The sequence below is a fragment of the Camelus ferus genome, chromosome 5 (assembly GCF_009834535.1).
Source record: "Camelus ferus isolate YT-003-E chromosome 5, BCGSAC_Cfer_1.0, whole genome shotgun sequence".
NCBI classification, from domain to species: Eukaryota; Metazoa; Chordata; class Mammalia; order Artiodactyla; family Camelidae; genus Camelus; species Camelus ferus.
Genome location: NC_045700.1, coordinates 71,863,572 through 71,884,133, shown reverse-complemented (window position 1 = coordinate 71,884,133; position 20,562 = coordinate 71,863,572).

Below are 20,562 nucleotides of genomic sequence, written 5' to 3'. Positions count from 1 at the left end.
GGCCTCCCTTCTGTATTCCCAGCCTGGGCACCAGCACCACCATCCATCCAGCTGCCCAGGCCAGAAGCACAGGAGCTCTTTTTGACAATTTACCCTCCCCGTGCTTCCCTAGTCAGTTACTATGTCATCTAGGTTCCATCTCCTAAACGTCTTTTAAAACTCCTATTTCTCTCCATCTCTCCTTTCATAGCCTAGTTTGGCCTCTAGAAACTCTCTGTTGGACCATTGTGATAGCCTCCAATGAACCATCTTCACTTTGTTCCTTCTGAGTCCACTCTCCTCATTGGTACCACAATGATCCATCTAAGAGGCAAATGAGAGGGTCTCATTCCCTAGTTGAATGTTTCAACTTTCCTTGGTCCTAAAGGCAAAAAACGTCTTGGTGTCAACAACTGTCCCTCTCTGACCTTAAGCAATTGAAAGTGGAGGCTCTACTGCCAGAATACTGGTTTCAGGTCCTGGCTCTGACCTTCCCAGATATCTGATCTTTCGGCCTTGATCTCCTTATCTCTAAAGTGGGGATAATAAGAGCAAACACTTCACAGGGTTGAGGTGACACACTGGCCCAGATTATACACTTAATGTTAGCTCTTCCGCCTCCAGCTTCACTTCTCACCACCTGCTTCCCTCCTCACGCGTCACACCGAACTCATTCCTGCTTTCTCAGTTGACCCCTTGTGTACACAGTTTCCTCTACCTATATGCCCACTGCTTTCTTCAAATCTTTTATCCTTCATTAAGAGCTTGTGTGGCTTTCATACCCCCTCCTAGACTAAGAGTTCTGCTAGAAGGGCCCCCACTTTCCTTCCTAGTACACACTAGGTGCTTATTAAATAATGAATGGTGGAATAAACGAATAGTACTTGTCACACTTCATGGAAGTTACTTTTTTCCTATTTACCCCACTGTAGGACCCAAGGCATATGAAAGTTCTCTTGTTCACCATTGAATCCAGGTACACAGTAGGAAGAATGGCACATAGTAGGGGTTAAGTAAGTGTGTGGAAGGAATGAATACGTTTGCCATCCTAGACCAGTACTGACTTGAAATCTACTTAAACACTCAAATGGATTTATCATGAATCATAAAAATTTGCAAATTTTGCCAATTTACATTGGAACTTTTTTCTAATTTCATGTTCTCTCCAAGTTTCTCACTCTTCCAATACTCATTTTTAATTATCATATTGGATAATTTTGAACTTTATGTGGCAAAATGTTTTTTGGTGAACTTTAAACTTCTTTCTGATTTTGCTAATTCAGTAGACTGTATCAGGTTTTCATAGGGATGCAAAAAGTTACAAGCCAAAAGCGAGCCATTAATTCAATCTCTAATATATAATTTCAATTAGACAAAAATATTTCAATTATTCCCTCGGTCCTTCAATAACTTTCTTTTATTAATATCAGTGAAACTGTTTTCCAAGTAAAGACCATCTTCACCTTAAAGATAGCATGGTATCTTTTATTGAAGTATATTAGAATCCTGATTAACTGTAATCTAAACCCTCCATCATCCAGGGTTTACTTTTTGCTTTATACTTGAGGAAAAAGAGTCAAAAGACAATGAAACAAGTCAGTTTGGGCTAAAACAACAACAAAACAATTGCAGCATACAATCTGTAGCAAGTGCATATTAATGCATTAAAATGAACATTAATTTTTTTTAAGAATGATGATTTATCAATATGCTAAGTCACCAAAGATTTGATTCTTTCTTTCCATTCTAAAAGGGAGAAGAATAGAATTGTCTAGATTTTTCAATAAGCATTGAAACAAAAAGGCAGCCAGTTTCACCCTCAGTTAAACAGTAACCTTGATTTTACTTTAACTCCATGTATCTCAGGGAACTGTGTTTTATTATATTTTTTCTATTATTTTGAATGACATCTTAATGAAGAAATGCTTTTGATTTGCTCTAAGACACCTCCCACTGAAGAAGCACTCATTACACACTGAATAAATAAATGAGTGAACAAATAGCACACATGAAGTTGGATCTGGCCCCTTTAGTAAGGCATTTGTTTGCCTCAACCCCAATTCTGTAAATTTTATAAATGATAGCGAAATAGGTGACACTGAATCAAGACGTTTGGAAGACTGATGGAGAGGGAAATAACTCAAAACCTTGAAAACAAAGCTGTTAAATATTACAGGCACAGCCATGCCTTGCTAAACTCATTTTTTTCAGGACAGAAAAGCAGATTGTGGAATTATTCACGCCAAAGTAATCCTTGCTTAATTTAATCATCGAACTAGGTTTCCTAATATGGATATTTTCTTAGACTTCAATTCGCTACATAGCTAACTTATTTTCTAATAGACTATGTTGGTAATAAGAAAATGAATTACATGCTCTTGGCAGAGAGATGACAAGTTAGATCTGAATTTATCCCACACAAACTTGGTCCCCCTTTTAAATTCAATAAGCTTGGGATACCTCTATAATGGATCAGATCTGAATGCCAATTATAAACAGATGGTAAGCCTCCGAACCCCGCACACTGCAGCGAGCCCTGGCCACGCTGTGCTTTTATGGGGAGCTGTCCGGGCGCACCGCGAGGAAGAAGATGAGGGGCGGCAAGTTTTGAACAATGACCACTCAGCTTCCTATTTTAGGACCTTCTAAATGCATAAATCCAGTTGGCTTAGCACAAGCAGAACTTAACACCCCAGTAAATTTGATACTCCATCCAAGAGAGGACAGCACCACGCACAAGGAACCAACATGGGACCCTGAGGCTCTCTCTGCCCGATGAAATAGGGAAACAATGAAATGAGGTGTCTGATACTTGAAAGACCAGTGGTCTTTCATTATCCACGGTCTCCAAACACGAATGGGGCAGGGGGTGGGGGGGGGTGAAATTTCGACGCAAGAAAAGCGACAGTTACAATTTCATCACCTCTCCCTTCACAGCAGGGAGTTATTCAAAAATAATCATGTCTTTGGGGAGAGGAAACCTAATTATTAAGAGCATTAAACACGAAAAGATTGCCACCCTTCACACCGGCTGCAGATCGTTTGTCTCACTTGTCAAACAGAAGTTCATTTTTGACACTGATTTCTTAAATTTCTGCTGACTTGGCAATCCATGGCCACTTCTCCGAAGCTCTGTAATATCTTAAAGACTTCACAGCTAAGCAGTTAGAAAGGATTTGGGGCTTAATTCAGCTCACCGACCTGTTTAAGAGAATAACGGAAATAAAACAATTTTCAGCTAAAGGCCTGAGAAGGCCTCTCTCCTTCTGAAAGACTCTTTGTATCAATGCCATGAACCAAACGGTTTGTCTAAGTGGTTACTCTGTACCACCAGTGAAGGCCCGGCAATGTGGCAGTGAATCACATTTAATAACTTGTGGTTAGCTGTCATGAACACTTAATTTGATGTTGAACACAAACTCTGCAGGGGCAGAAGGGGGCTGGGGAGGGGAGAGGTGGGTGAGGAGTTGGGAGGGAGGGGGAGGACAGAGAAAGTTAAGATCCACTGAGATACTGAGATAGTGCGGCTGGCCCCTTGGTCCCCTGGATCAGTGAAGGGCAGAGGCGGGTCCTGCCTGCTGGGGTTTCTGCTGCTGCTGCTTTGCAGGGAGGCAAGCGAGAGTATTTGCTTTCCTGGCGTTTACTGTCCCCTTCAGGTTTTCCTGGGGTCCTGTTCACCGCCACCCCCACGCCCCCCTGGCCCTACAGGAACATTGCAGTCTTTTCCAGAGTGCTATTGGAGGGCTGTCAGACTGGCTAGAAGAATTCAAAGCGTTCCGGGAACCCACAAAAGATTTCTTGCAGCTTTTTAGCTGTCTGGCAGGCAGTAGAAACCCCTCCTGTGTCAACTGCTAAACACTGCTGTCCCTGTGTCCTAGATGGAATGCGTCAAAATTCGGGAATATCACAGCTTCACATGTTGGCCATGTGTGCTGGCGGCAGCCGGCTCCAGCGCTTCAGACGTTTTAATGTGTCACTCGGGGAAAGCAGCTGTGTCAGGGAGTTGGAGGACTGGGGCGGTGACCACAGCGAACTCCCCGCGGGGCTTACCCACCCGGACCTGGGATGAGCCTCTCCCTTCGGGCTGAGAGAGCGGTGGGGGCAGCGCCGGGCCGGGGGCCACCCCCCACTCGGGTCACTGCAGGGGGCTGCGACACCGCCTAGGTCCCCATCGTGTCGGCACCCTGCTTGCACGCTTTATGTCACAATCTGTATCTCAAAAGCACCGTACAAACATTATCTCATTAATCCTCAGTCCTTTCACAATAGCTCTTTGAACGACACAACGATTTCCTGTAGCGTTCCCTGAATTGGTGCAAGCATCTCTTTAAAGCACTTTGAACGCTACTTTGCCGTGACATGAGCCCAGGAATAGGTCCTGATAATCCCAAATTGGTCTCTTCTCAGAACATCTGCTTCTGAGGAAAACGGAATTTGACGGTTAAAACAAAAAAAAAATCAGTCCTGTTTTCGAGGTGTAAAGCAGTATGTTTTCAGGTAGCATCGGTTTATTTCAAAGCAAAGCAAACTTTAATACATTTAAATAAACACTAATTAGGTTGTAACACCTCTGAAAGTGTTAAGCACACCCTTGGGGTACAGAGAGAGAACGGCGTGTAATTAGAGACCTTATCTTTTTCCCACATCTCCTCACCTCCATCCACCCCCACCCCTGCCCCTCATGCACCACGGACACAGCGTGCATCGCCTGGTTGATGCAACTGTTGAATAAATGTGTTGGACCAAATTCCTCAAACTCAGCTGATAAGAATGGGAAAAATATAGATCTCTATTTTACATATTTTTATTTTAATTCTTTTGTAGCAATAACAGAAAAAAAATGTTTACATTAAAAAAAAATAGCCCAAACCCATGGAGTAATAATAGTAGCAAACCTGTCACTATCCCATGGAATACATCTAAAAGGAGACATTATCCATCAAATAAACACACACGAAACTTCTGTATTCCAAAATCGTGGCAAGCACATTCAAATCAAGAATTACGGCACCAAGTTCCTTGGAGCAAACTCGTCCTCACAGTAAAATCAGAAAAAAAAAAATATTACGAGGTGTAATTGTATGTGTTCACTTTAGAAAAGAAAAGAGAAGGAATAAGAAAATTAAAAGATGTTAAAACAAGTCCTTAATGGGTGATTCATTTAAATTATTTAAATTCTGCATTTAAATAAAAATGCATTTCCTTTCATTGAAGTCATTTGATAATTATTAAATTATGGGGAAACTGAGGCACGGGGAATTCAGCAAGTTGCAGGGAACCCTCTAGCTAGCTGGTTAATGATAGGCCAAAGGTCAGAGTTTAACTGTAACTCTATGAATTCTTATGAATTCTGCCCTCGCTGCCTTTCTCCAGCGCCATCGCCAAGAGCGGTAATCGGTTCTGACAATTTTACAGGGCAGCGATTGAGGCAAATACAGGTAAAAATCACTGAGCAAATTGATAACAGAAAGAGTCACAGGAGTCTGAAGGGCTAACTGTTCCACCAGAAACAATATTTCTTATTTTAAGAAGTGATTTTCTTAAACCATTTAAATTCTCAGAACATTATGGGTAGACCGAAAATATGCAGATAAACACATTAAAATATTTTAAAACTATTTCCTTCTTTACTTACTTTCCAAGACCTGAACTCGGATTTATGCTTCTCTTGAAAGAATTCCCAGGCTTTCTTCTCCGAGCTGCAGGACTAGGCCTCCCTCAGGGCCCGGGGACTGCCAACTGCAGACAGGCGGGCGGACCAGCACCCAGGCTCGGAAGGAGCTCCGAAGCTCTTCCTGATGCTCGACTCAAAGTCTTCGGGATTTGGCTTCAGACAGAAGGAAGCAAGTCCTCATTCCTTCAGGACCATGATTTCTCCATGAACACACTGAGTTTATTAGTTTCGAAGCTGTTAATTTGACACTTGCCTTCTTAGAGTTTGCCTAAAAATAGAGTGTGGGGGAAGGGCGGGAAGGCAAAACTGAAAACTAAAAATGTCAAGGCTTCTGACGAGGATGGCAAAAATCATGTCATTTATAACATTTCAGTCAACAGGCTTACTGCATGCCACATCTTCATAGAAATCCTATTATCAAAGCCACCAGACACTATATTTGCTTCCTAATTATAGACCCTGAGCTAACAGTTACTTTTTCTTCCCTATAATAACAACAACACTTTGTATTTATCTAGCGCCTTTCTTCCAACAAGCTCAATATGCTTTGCAGACATTAACTCCTGAATCCCAGGCCTCTGGTGAGTGGCATCCGTGGTGTCTCATGGTATTGTGTGTGGCTGATGGACCCGTCATGGGGTACTTGAACGTCTGGATTTCCGTGAGTGACTTTATTAGTTGTAAGAATCCAGTCAATGTGCAGAAATTAACCTTTACTGGGCTAATTTGCACTTAGTCTCTGCAATCCGTTGTTGGACAAAACAAGGTACAAGGCACAGTGCACCCAAGGACTTAGCGACCCTGAAGGAGCTGAACTCTTGGGCCTACGAGCTAACAACGTTTCCTTCCTTGCTTGCGTCTGCTTGCTCATGTCCTCCTCTGGACTTGCCACAAACCAGGAGAATTCCTGGGTCCGGTGAAGCTTCCATTTTGGACATTTTCTTTCTACCTTTGCTTCCAGCACTTAGAAACATCTTTAGACAGCTGTTTCCTAATTCCAATCTTGAGCTTGGCCATAAGGATCTTGAGCACACCAAAGATCCTCTCCTGCCACAAGCAACCCCTAGGGTGCTTAGGCGCCCCCAGAACCAAGAAACAAAACATAGGCCTTCACCAAGGAGGTTAAGGGTTGCCTTTTAGACAATTTAGTTGGTGGCCTGGGATTTCTACCTTGCACTGTTACTGAAAGTTTCCAAATGGATTTCCTCAGTGGGCTCCTTTAAAACGTAACTAGAAACAAACTATAGGATTGCAGAATCTTGGAGTTAGAAAAAACTTGGAGGCCTTCTAGAATTCTGTCTCCAATATTGCTGACATACCATCATTCAACTGTTGCTTGAACATTTCCAGTTTTCAAGAAACTCAGACAACAGCACATTTATTTTTTTAATAACTCTTATTGATAGAAATGTCTTCATTAGACCGGGCTGAAGTCATCTGCCATGTTACTCCAGCTCATTCAAGCTAGTTTATCCCTTGAAAGAAACCCAGTTTCTACTGAGGTGGGAAGCCCCATGAAAAAGACAGCAGGACCCTTAGGCAGGGCCACTACCCTCCTGCCAGGACCATTCGGTTACCTGGCCCAGTGGCATTATCTCGCCTTTTAAACTCTGAATCGGCTTACTTCTAGGAAAGCAGAACTTACCCCTAATATTCTATTGGTTCCCTGAGCTAATTCCTGATTGGTCTATTTCTCTTATTCCTAATTGGTCCATTTCTCTCACTCCTGATTGGTCCATTTCCCTCACTCCTGTTTGGTCCATTTCTCTCACTCCTGATTGGTCCATTTCTACAAAGCTTGTTCCTAATTAGTCACCTTTGTTATACCTTATTTGCATATGATGTTGCAAAATGTTGCAAAGTCTGGACTGGTAAGTAAAGTCTAGACTATAAAAGCCTGTGTAAACCTACAGATGGGGTCCAGAGCTTGGAGTGTTAACTCCTCTGGGCCTGCTGGCATAGTAAACCTGAGTTCTCCAACCCTCTGAGTGCTGTTTGGTCTCTCGCCGGGATCCAGGTTGCTGTCACAACTGAGCTGTAATACTGAGCTATAACACATTTTGCTGCAACATATCAATCACCCTTCCACACAATAGCTCTGCAAAAATTTAAGAAAACTGTACCGTTCCCTTTAAGCTTTCTCTTTGCTAGGTTAAACATTCCACGTTTTTAATACTTCCTCATGGAACATATTTTCCTTCTCTTCCCTAGGTGCCATCCTCGGAGCTTCTCTGTCAGTTGTATCCTTGAAATCCAGCTGTGTTCTGACCAGCACAGATCACCAAGGAAATAAATCCTCTATTATATGGTCCTCTGTGCTTCTAGTAACACGGCTTAAAGATTCATCACATTGTACTCCCCGGCCCCTATTCATTTGTAATTCAACTAAACTCATAGGTCTTTTTCACCTTAACTAAGAATAAAGCAGGCCTCTTTCATTCTCTTCTTGCAAAAGTGGATTTCGAATCATTGGTCTCCACTAAAACTAATTTGGTTAGTTTCAAGTCTAGCATATTGAAATCTTTCTGGTTTTATTTTTGTTTTTGTTTTTGTTGTTTTGCTTCTTTCAGGTTTTTATTTTGTCATGTTGGAGCTACTCTCTCCATGTTTGAATTCTGACTAATTTGATAAATCTTTTTTTGTGTTTTCCATTGTTCACTAACATACAAGATCTGCTAGGTAGCTGGTTTTATTCCAGTTCAGAGGAATACAAAAATAAATAAGATTGCTTGTCCTCAAAGCATTCACCATCTAGGGAGACATAGAGATGGGGAGCATGAGGCATGAAGCTGGAGAGGTAGGTAGGGGTCAGCTTGTGACAGCCATCACTTACCTCATTCAGGAGAGTGGACTTGACCCCTTAGGCCCTAAGGAATTTTCAAGCAAGGGGAATAAACTGATCAGATGACTGTGTTAGGAGAACATCTCTAGTAGCATCAGGGATGATGGGTTGAAGGAAAGAACACTGGAGCCAGAGAGGCCAGTAAGGAAGTTATTGCAAGATTTCAGGTAAGAGTTAATAAGAGCTTAAATACAACAGGGGCAGTGGGAGAGAAGAGGAGGGGACAGAATTGAGAATTTTTAGGAAATGGAATCAGCAATGTTACAGAATCGGTTAAATATAAAGAGTAAGGAAGAGAAAGAGGTCAAGAGTACTCTCAGGAGTTCAGTTTCAGTACATGGTGTTATTTGCAGAGGTTAGAAAGCTTAAGAGAAGCAGAAACCACTCTAAGGAGAAACGGCTGTAATTGGAAACTATAGGTTTGCAATTTTCTCCAATAGTTCTCAGTAGCCTGGGAGCATAACAGAAGAAAAGAGAAGGCTGAATTATTCCAAAGGCAGGATATTGGTAGGTTGGAAGTAACAGAACAACAAAGGACTATGCTGTAGTGCATGTAAGGTCTGGTAGAGGAGGAAGCTGAGGTATTGGAGGGATAAGGAAGGACTGAGGTGCTGGGAATTGGAAAGCAGTTTTGGTGGGAATTCAGGAATGGGAAAGGCCAGGGCTTAGGAAATTGTGGAAGCCATCTGGGTCATTGAAGAAAATGAGGTTCTCAGAAGTACATCCTCCAAGACCTCTTCTTTGGGTTGACCTCAGCCCATTAATCAATAACAGCTTGAACTACACTTTACAATGAACAAAGTGTCACTTCCTTGCCTTGTCCACGAGGCAATCCTGTGTGGCTTTATCAGACACCTTACTGATAATGTTCATTATGCTGAGAACATTTCATTCAATAACCCAATAAAAAAAAAGGAAAAATTCTTTGTCAGGAAGATTCTTAGTGATCTTTTCTAAGTATTTGTCTCTTTGATTACCAACTCTTGAAACTTGAAAGCAATTAATCTTATTTACCACTCTACATTTTTCCCATTTCTGAAAATCGAGGACACATTTTTCCAGCTCCATTCTTTAAGCAATCCCCTCCTTCTTCATAATTTCTTAAAACTCCACGGGTGTTTATGAGATCACACCATGAAATGTTACTTAGAGTTCTGAGCTGTGACCTGCCTGGGCTTTGCAATGTGGATACACCAGAAATGAGAGGCTCTGCTCCAGGAAACATCACTGTCTCTATTTCCTTAACCAAGCTTGCTCTACTGTTTCTAGTTTGAGGAAATTATTTTCCTTAACAGACCAGATGGAGTCAACAGAGGAGTTGAGGAGTTCTGCTCCTTATGTCGCTTTTTACATTAGAAAATTTCCTAGCTTTTCCTTGTTTCTTTTCCTTTTGCAAATGTAGCTTGAACGGTTTTTGTTATTGTTGTAGTTTCTGCAAGTCTCAGTTCCTGAAGGACTTTGGCTTGCCTGGATCTATTCTAATTCCTGATACTGTATTGAGTATGAGTATCATTGGGAAGTGTCTTAAGACAGGTTTTCTCAGAATCAGACCCGGAGACAAGGACATGTATGCAAGGGATTTGTTAATGAAGTAAACCCAGAAAAGTCCAGTGAGGGAGCAGAGGAAGTAAGACAGCAAAGGGGAAGAAGCCCAGCAAGGATGCAATTCAAGCAGAGGCCCAGCATGTATGTGTGTGTGTGTGTGTGTGTGTGCAGTAGTTCAAGGACAGTCTTTGATAGTTCAAGGGCACTCTTCCAGAGATGGTTGCAGGTGCCAGCTGGTAGAAGCAAAGGCACACAGACACTGAAAGGGGAATCTGAGGGAACCTGTGTTCAATGTTGACAATGTTCATATATTGTCAAAGTGTCACAATATTCACATTGCCATGTTCAATGGTCAAATACTGTTTTTATTTTATTTTTTTTTATACTTCTCTTTGGAGTCTGAGGCCATCAGAGGTTCTGTACAGTCAAGTTGGTTTCCAAAATGTCTCTCTTTTCTGTGACAGGAGCATTTGTGTCTGTATTGTCAGAACTCCACTTTCGGAACCACTGCATTGTCTTCTCCTGGACACCCTTGGGTACCTCGCCCCCACTGAGTTGCTCACAGCAGAAACCTTGTGTCATTCTTGAGTCCTCTCCTCTCCCTCAGCACCCCAAACTTATCCATTCACATTTGCTCAGAAGTCCCCCATTCCTGTCCTTCCTCCAAACCACGTCTCAGGTCCCTTGACTTCCATCCTCACTGCCTGTGTGAGGCTCCTCACCTCTTGCTTCTATTCTTACAAAAGCTTCCTAACTGTTCTCTAGACCTTCTCATCCATATTCTACTCAGCAGCTGGACTGATCTTAGAACCTCAGGCACACCATGTCGCCCCATGCTTAACCATTCCAAGGCATTTACTGTGAAAGCCCACTCCTCCTCATGGTTTACAAAGCTGCTGCCTGCAACTCCAGCTTCAAAGAAGGTCCCTTGCCCACCTTGTTCACTGCACTTCTGTCCCAGATTACTGTATGTCTGTCCCTCATCCTGACCTCAGTGATTTTCTCCATGGTGTTTCTCTGTCTGGAATGTTCTCCCTTCCACACATCACTTGGCTACTTCCTTTGGACCCTTCAGATTTCAATGTCCTTCCCTGACCTTGGTAAAGTCGGTCCCCCATCCTGTTATTCTCTCTCGTAATGTGCCCACCGCGATGGGAAGAGGAGCTACGACAAGGCTGCTATTTTCCTAGATGGTATTTATCACAGTTTGTAATTAAACATTCATGTATGTCTTACTTCCTTAGTATCTGTCTCCCCTATTAGACCATACGATTCATAAGGGAAAGGGATGCGTTGGTTTCATCCCTTGGTGTACAGTCGATAATCATTGTTGAATAATGAGTAAGTTCTTATTTTTCGAAAGTGTTTTGAAATCTATCATCCAATGCTGAGGTCACAGACTTGAGTTGCCAAACAAGAGCTTCTACTTATAAAACAGCCATCACAGTGCAAAGAAAAGCCAGGATCAGGTGACAGTTAGACTCTCACGGAGAGCTGGGCCCAGGTCCTTCTCATTTGTGGAGGCTCTTATTGCTACACAGAGGTTCTTGAAAGCCCTCCCCTAGCCCCACCACCAACCAAAGAGCAATAGCATAGAACACGGATGTTATGGGTTGAATTGTTGAATTCATATGCTGAAGTCCTAACACCCAGTACCTTACAATATGACTGTATTTGGAGATGGGGTCTTCAGAGAGGCAACTGAGTGAAAATGAGACCATTCGGGTGGGCCCTAATCCAATATGATGTCCTCGTAAGTTTAAGGAGTTTAAGACACAGACAAGTGTGTTTCACCTCTCCACTCACACTTCAGCCTTTTCTTACTCTGCCCACTAGAAGAAGTCAATTTCCGAGCATCAGTCACTATAGGCGGGAATTTCCACATACGATTCACAAGGGAGTTTATCAGTTTTCATGCATCTGAGTACATCTGCAATCAACAAGGGAGTGGGTGTGTCCACAACACTGGCCCCAAAGATTTTCCAGATCTGGGATCCTTAGAGACCTCATCTAATTTAAAGTCTGACTCAGTTTGTCTATTACTTTGCAGTATTACTCTTAAAGATGCATTGCACTGAGTTACATTTTCTGCCTTTTAAGTGCTAAAACTCCAGAGAGGTGTGTGTGTGTTGGGGGGAGAATTATCTATATTTGCTCAAATTCCTAGTTTGTCGTTTTAGGATAAAGATTCTCTTCTAATCTTTTCAATATACTTATACGATTAAGTGAGCTTAATACTTCATAGACTTTGACTCAAGTTCAAGAAAACCTTTGTAAGTAGGTTATTTCTTTAGCTCAGAGATTGGGCTTTAGTCCAGCATTCTAATCATCCACTAAAATGGTAGCAAAGTTTTATGGGAAAGCCAGTTGGGCATAAAAAGGAGAAGTGGGATGAAATTGAGCAAAGGAAAATTTAGAATGTGTATTGGGTAAAACTACTTAAAAAGAGAAAGCCAGATCAGAGTGAATACTGAGCTAAGTGGAATATTAGAGAACCCTCCCGTTAATTCAAGAAGTTGGGGATTAAACTGAGTTGTCACACTGACCACACTTTTTACATATTTTGGAAAGTGTGTATATCCTCAAATGGTTAGAGAGTTTGAGACAACATTGAAAACACATTGTTTATATTTAATCCCAGTGTTTAAAAAATACATTTCTGTAATAAAGCCCAACTTGCATTTATAAATTATGAAAAGTTGTGTCTTCAAATAGGGTCCCTGTGCACGCATAGTGACCATTGTGAGTGACTGGTCCAGCCTGGTGCGTTTGTAGGGAGAATGAGAAGATTCCTATTTTGTGTACTTCTAAGATTCCCAGGTCTTCACAAACATCAATTTTCCTGTGGCGTGTGCTGAGAGCAAAAATGCTGCTGTTAGGGATGAATCCCGTATTAAAAGAATGACATTCTTTGGAGAAAATAATGCATAAATTTTCATATTATTATTAACATTAAAGAGTTCATTTAATCTCCCCCAAATCTTTTTTTTTTTTTGGTGTATTTTTATTTATATTGAAGTATAGTCAGTTTACAATGTTGTCTCAATCCCCCAAATCTTTAACTGTGCCAGTGATATGATCCCCACTGGGGTTGTGAAATGCTCAGGCATTTCAGAGGGTGTCCCTGCACCGAGGAGGCAGGACAGCGGCAAGGGACTGAATCTGTGGGCTCCACACTGAGCGCCACGACAGTGGGGTAGTGCTCAGTTCATCACCGGGTCCAGCACCAAGTCAGCGTCAGGAGGGAAGAACTAAGCAGGAAGGAAGTAGTGGGAGGCACTGGCCTTAGAGTCCAGGCAGTGCTGTCCTGTCTCTGCCGCTTGCCAGCTCTGGGACCCTGGGAAAGTCTGTATCTCCAAAACTGGGTAAAATGATGGCACCCTCCTGTCTTAGATTGGGTTCCCAAGGAGACAGACTCTGATATTTGTCCTTGCTATGAGGATGACTTCAGGAACAGAGCATGAGGGAGGCAGGACTGGGCAATGGCAGAAGGTAGCTGTGATGAAGTCTCAACAGCAACTTCAGTTGACCCTGCAGGGATCTCTGAATGAGTAGAGCTCTCCAGAGTTGTCCTGCACTGAGACAAAGGGGCAGGTGTCTGTACCTCCACGCCAACCAGTCACTACATGTAGATTGGTCCCCTCCCTTGGAGAGGGCACAGCCCTGGAAGAGGCAGCTCCCCTCGGCTGAAAGCAAGCCTGGGGAGGACCCAGCCGAAGCCATCAGTCAGTACTAAAGCAGGCAGCTGGGAGAATAAGGCCTCCTGGAGGGGGTGGGTGCTGGGCAGCGCTCAACACCCACTGCATGTGGCGCCCCTGTGCCACCTGGATGCACTTACTTCGCATGTAAATACACCCCATCTGGAAACAGCGCCTCCGTAACTCTGGTTTGTCTCTCTTCCTGGGAAAACTGACATTGGGAGGGTTAGTGGATGAAACACCACCTCCACCACTGCAGTTAGTCCCGAGGTTGCAGCTGACACTGTCCCACCTCCCTGTTCCACTCCACGTCCTAGGTGCTTGCTTCTAGACCCCTAGCTTCTCTGCTGGTCCAAGTGGCTTACGTGGTGGAGTGACCCAGACACTCCTTCTGAGTGAGTCTGAGCCCCTGGTCCCTATGCCTGTCTTTGGCTTTGGGTTGCACATTATCATTTATAGTCATAGCTGGGGAACTGAGTATCAGGGGATGACCCAATGGATCACCTGGGTACCATATGAATCGTTCCCTATTGTGCATCAGCTCCCTTCTTCTGATGATTAAATTATCCCTGCTAGGTGGTGACTTCCTTCTTCCCCTTTGGCATGAGTAGGCTAACGTGACCAGGTAACAGCTGTAACTTAGAGGTGAAAGGAACTCTTGCTGTAAATCCCATTGGAGGCATTAGCTCTCTGGGAACCAGGGCCTCTAGACCTCCAAGGCCTAGCCTTGCAGAGATGGGAACTACCAACGTCGGTACATGCTGTCTGGGCCCTACAACTCCTTCAGTGCCTGGCCTCTTCCCGCTCTTTGCAGGCCCAGCACATCCTTGGTTGGATGGTGTTACAGTGTGTTCCTAATTATTGGTCAGCAGGAGGAGTCGTGTTGGGGGTAAATCTGAAGATGGAAAAGTTTTATTGCAAGGCAGGGGACTCTGCATCATCTTCAAATACGGGGAACTTCTAGCCTTTAGTCGGAAAGCGTGGGCTTTTCTTTGCATGTGCCAAGGGTCCAGGGACATCTGGAGTTTCACAGTTCTTTAATGCACACACCCAGCTATCCCCATCCCAGGTCACAGGTCTGTCCCTTCCCAGCCAGGGCTCTGACCTTGGCATAACTGACTTGCTGGAGGGCTGACAATTCAAAGTTCTCTGGTGCTCAGGTCCCCTTGTAATTAAGTCTGGGGACTGATCTTCAGCATTTTTTGCTCTCTGGATGTCAGAGATTATTGTCCTTTCATATGCTTCTGAGAAAGCCCTCTGAATTTATAACTAGCTTTAAATTGGTGATTAATCACCCTAACCCTTTCATTTTCTTTCTCCATGGCATTGATCACACTCAGCTAGAGCAACCGAACCACTGTCTTTATAATTACTTCGCTTTCTGAACCTCTGAGACGTTGCACTAGCCAGTGTATTCCTTTCTTTATTACCTCATCCCGGTTCACAGTCAGTGGAAGTTTTAACAACTGCCCTGCTGCAATATGCTAGCGACCGTCCACATTGCATCGATTATCAGGGTTGGAGACCTCATTGCCAGCCAGCTGGCAGGTGACCTTGTTCCCACATCCCATTTTCAAGATTGTGTTCTGGGACTTTTCCTGGCACCAAAGTCTTAAGTTGAGTTCCCAAGGAAGCAGACTCTGAGATGGAAATTTGCATACAAGGATTCCACTAGATGCGTTCTTGGGAAAAGTATGGATCAGAGGAGGGGAGAGAGAGAGTAGGGCTGAGCAGAGGAAAAGAGTAAACTGCAGTGAAGTTGCAACAAAAGCCCCAGCTGATCCCCGGGGGATCTCGGGCCTGGAATGGCCTTTCAGAGTTGTTTGAATTGAGGTGAGGGGGCGGGATCGTTGTTGCTCTCTTACTGACCAAGATGTGTTTAGAGGTGGGGAATCCTCGGAGTGGAGACGTTGATTTGTGTGAGGCCGCTGCCTTCGGCTCTAGGGAGGGACTCATTCTAAGCCATCAGCAGGCAAAATGCTAACAGTTGGGAGAGTAAGAACCTTAGTCCTGTCGGTGGGGGTGGGGAGAGAAATCTATGATGTAACTTGCCATTGTATCTACCAATGTGGTTGTGAACATTTAATAAGATTATGGAAGTAGAAGGGCTTTAAATTTGTTCAACACTTTATAAATCCAGGTTATTTTTATTACTTCACAATTTTGACATGGGTTGGTCAGCAGGACAAGATCTCTTTAAGTCAGATTGTTCCCTGTTTCAGTCAAGTCATTGGCCTTCCAATGATCCGTCATCTTATTCTAAGGCTCCAAATTCTTGGCAGGTTTTAGAAAAATCTCTCCAGTATCCCATAAAAAATGAAGGGTTCACATTTGACTTCATTTTTTTCCATCCAAGATATTTTTCTTCAGTGAGCAGTTTAGAATCTCAGAAGGGTTAAATACTAGTATCGTGGCAAAGTTGAAACAGAATCGTAAGTTTAATATTATTTTAAAGTTAAAACGATTTAACATGACACCAAACTTGAGTGAACATTCTACATGGTTGTGGAGATATTAAGGTTTAAACAGATGTCAGCAATTTTTTTTTACAAAACGGAAATTGAGTTCTACAGATGGTGAAGACTGAGGAGTTCAAAGTGTTGTATAAAAAATGTACACTCAAGTAAAAAGTAATCATCTTTATATTTTAAGTTTGAAGACACCCGTTTGGTGATGAGGATAATTTTCAAGCTGATCAGACAGAAATCTATTTACCTTTTACTTCCATATCTTACTTTATTTTTCTCTGCTACATTTTCCAATTATGGAAGGTATTTGTACAGTAATATAGGACTTCTCTTTTTCCAATTCTCACCTTTATTTTACCTAATTTTCTATTAGCATAATATTATTCAACCTGCTTTGTCATATTTTCTGTAGCAACAGGCCATGGTGTCATACAAATCATCTCTTTGATTTTTATTATTTTCTATATACAGTTGGACTTCTTTTGGCAACTTGTAATTTTCATGCATTTATAATGAAGATGCTCTTGCCAATTAAGAAAAGGTTTTTAAGATTATAAGAAAATATTCAGGTCTGTGAGTTTTATCCATTTCCTCCAGTTCTTTTAGTTACATAATTTGTGCTCAAAAGTACAAAATTTTCCATAAATGATGAAACAAAAGCCATATTTTTAAATGAAAGAATGTAAAAACACATTCTCTCCAAAATCATCATTTTCTGTTTCACCCAAATAACCAGATTTTTTTTTCAAGTGTATAACCAATGTTGTGTACTTGAACACTGATTGCCAGAGTAATGTGAGAAAATGCATTGCAAAATTTCATTCAAACAGGGAGGAGAATCACGAGACTGGAAACAGGATGAGGAACCTTCTGCAACACACTGTGGACAACATGTGGGCTCAAGAACCCCTTCATTCAGATGTTTGTTGGTTTCTAGCCTTGCTGCCTAAGACCTCAGGGAAAAGGGTGTTCAAATGACAAAATCCAGACACCAGAGAATATCTGCTCTCATTCCAAGAGGAATATGGAAGAATATATGCTCTATTTTTAAGAAAAGGAATTTGGGATCTGAAAGATCCATGCATCAAGACTGCCATTGACTTCCCGCTAATCTTACTCTAGGATGCGACAGTTCTCATTTACGTTTGTCCATCACTATACTCAGCATCCTCTTTTGAATAGATTCAGGAAGGACTTTCAGAGTCATAAAGGAGTTGAGCTCATCTTTGGTGAATCCCTCTTTCAGCAACTCCCTGGGGGACCCCATCTCACCCCCCCAGGGTCCTTCTAGATAGAGTTCTATCACCTGAGTCTTCTCTCTCTAGCTTGGTGTTACTTCACCACCTCTGCCTCCTACCAGTTATCTTCCCTCAACCATGGAAAACAGATGGTCTTGCTTCCCTCTTCCCATCCTCTTCTGAAAATCACCAGAATCTTACTCTTCAAAAAGTGGGGACTAGACTCTGTATCGCCGTCTGTTTTCCTTTCCGTCACCACCCCAACAATGAAACCAGCCACCTTCTACTTACCTCACTCTAATAGCTCTATTCCTTATGGTGGCCCTGTAAAGTTCAATTGTATCTCAACTTTTTGATGAGAAAAATGAGACTCAGAAAGACTGAGTGACAAAGCTAATAACCGGCAGCACTTAGATTAGACTAGACTTCATGTGTCTCCTGGCACTGCACTATTCCCATACACTACATTGCCTTCTGAAATAAAGAGGGGATTCTTATCCTTTACAGAGGTGGCTGTCATGACAGGTTGTGACTAAGGCATTCATTGCAAGCACAGTTCTTACATAACCGTGATGTGGCAACATCAGGCCAGGTAGAAAAAGAGGACGGAGTGACTGCAGACCAGTGAAATCAGAGATTTCTGTAGGGAGAGTAGAATTTCTCAAATAATGTTGCTGCTACTAATGTCTCCGAAACCTAGGGCTGTAATTTATCAGACCAAGAATTAGGTTTACCCAAGAACAAACCAGAGATTTCCTGGTTGTCCTGGATTAGTCTCTGGATGGTTGTCAGTCACCTTGGCCTGAAAGGTGAAGTGAGGATTCCAGAACCTCTCAATGTTCTAGCACTATTGATCCTCACAACAACAGGATTGAAAAGACAGTAGATCACTAAAATGTCTGGACTTCTAAACAACAAAGACCTACTGTATAGCACAGGGAACTATATGCAATTCCTTGTAATGGGCTGTAATGGAAAAGAATCTGAAAAAACAATGTATATGTATGTATATGTATAACTGAATTGCTTTGTTGTACACCAGAAACTAACATTATAAATCAACCACACTTCAATAAAAAAAATTTTTTTTAATTTTTTAAATGTCTGGACTTCCCATTTAGACACCATTAGGCCAGAATTAACTATTAGGGCTTCTTTTTTTTCCCTAGTCCTATTGTTATTAGGATCAGCAGTGACTGAACATTGAGAGGTTCTGAAACCTTACTCCATTCAGCTCGCTAAGGGGCAGATATCTGTTTTATATATGAATATCTTACCGCTGTTCTAGCCTTTATATTAAACCTATTTTGAAAGCATAGCCCAAAGCTATTCCAGCCATTGGCTTCTTTCTCTTTGCTCTTTCTTTGAGCTGAGAGCTGTGCACATCAAGGCTGCTCTGAAAGCTTTGATGCTTCTTTGGCAACGACTTCAGTCCTGCTGCATTTACCACAGAACTGCAGCGACTGTCTTATGTGGAGAAGCATATTTGTGGTTGATAAAAATGCTAGTTCAATGGGGGGAAAAAGTGAATTGATTATATTGAGCATTTTTAAAACTGTCACTTTTTTCAAAGACAAAAGAGGATAATTTTGGTTTCTTCATCTATTCCACATATACACTGATTTTTAATTACAATCAAACATTATTAAAGGAAATCCAAGTGAAACCAGGGGGAAAATTATAACTATGGTTTAGTACATAGGATTCTATTTGGTCTGGGGTTGGGGGGAGCTGGCGGGCACTTTCAAGCTTTTAGATTTGTGCAATATTGGATTATGTATACGATTACTCTAAAGGTATTCCACTCTCTATAATGACATGGAGAATATTACATGGTGTGTAAGGTAATGCAACCCTTTTCTGCAGCCTGAATTCTGAGAAATGAGAAAGAATCCCACTGCCCTCTCCCTGGTTTAATTCTATCATAGCCTATTTTCTTATCCCAGAGATTCTTCTAGCTGACCAACTTTGCCTTTGTCACACACCATCCTTCTTCCCAGAGAGGCAGTGTGATTGTGGTTATGTACAGGGACTCAGAGACAGACAAAACTGGTTTCAAATCAAGGCTTAATCACTTAGCAGCCTTATTAGCTTGTGTGGTTAGTTGTTTAATCTCAGTTTCCTCATCTGCAAAATGGGCATAAAATGAGGATCGAAGGCAATACTGGGAACCAAGTTATTGGCACACAGTAAACAGTTAGTTGTCATTATTACCAGGGTCATAGAGGTCCATACAAAAGTGCGGCAACAGGCCATAGGTATTTGAGGGTGGTCACTTGCCACATGGGAAGCAGTTTGCTGAATGCTAGAAAAATCTATAAAGATGTGGAGTTTGCTTCTGGAAATGGTTTCTTCTTCTTCTGAATGACCAAGATGGTTCCAGATCCTCCAGGTCCTGGCAGGACAAACTGAAGCCATGGTCCTTTCTTTGACTGACTATGTAAATGATCCCAACATTAGACTCAAGCTTTAGTTTTTACATCATCATTCTTTCTTTTGAGATAATTTATCCTTGTGGGGATTCCTAGACTATGGTGATAATAACAGCTACTTTCAAGAAATACTCTTAAAAAAATGGAATAATCCTGTGAAGTCAGAAGTGGTTGGGGAGGATGGGAGGCCTGCTTGGGAATAGGATTTGCAGTTTGTAGTTTGCTCAGAGCTCTGCTGTTGCTTCTCTATTAATGATCTTGCAATTTTTAAATTAAAAAAAATTTTTATTGAAGTTTAGTCAGTTTACAACGTTGTGTCAGTTTCTGGTATACAGCATAATGTTTCAGTCATACATACATATATGTCTGTTTTCATATTCTTTTTCATTACAGGTTGCTATAAGATATTGAATATAGTTCCCTGTGCTATACAATATGAATTTTTTTATCTATTTTATATATAGTAGTTAGTATCTGCAAATCTCAAACTCCCAATTTATCCTTTCCCATCCTCTTTCCCCCAGGTAACCATAAGTTTGTTTTCTATGTCTGTGAGTCTGTTTCTGTTTTGTAAGTAAGCTCATTTGTATCTTTATTTTTTTATATAGATAACACGTATAAAGAATATCATGTAGTATTTTTCTTTCTTTTTCTGGTTTACTTCACTTAGAATGGTGATCTCCAGG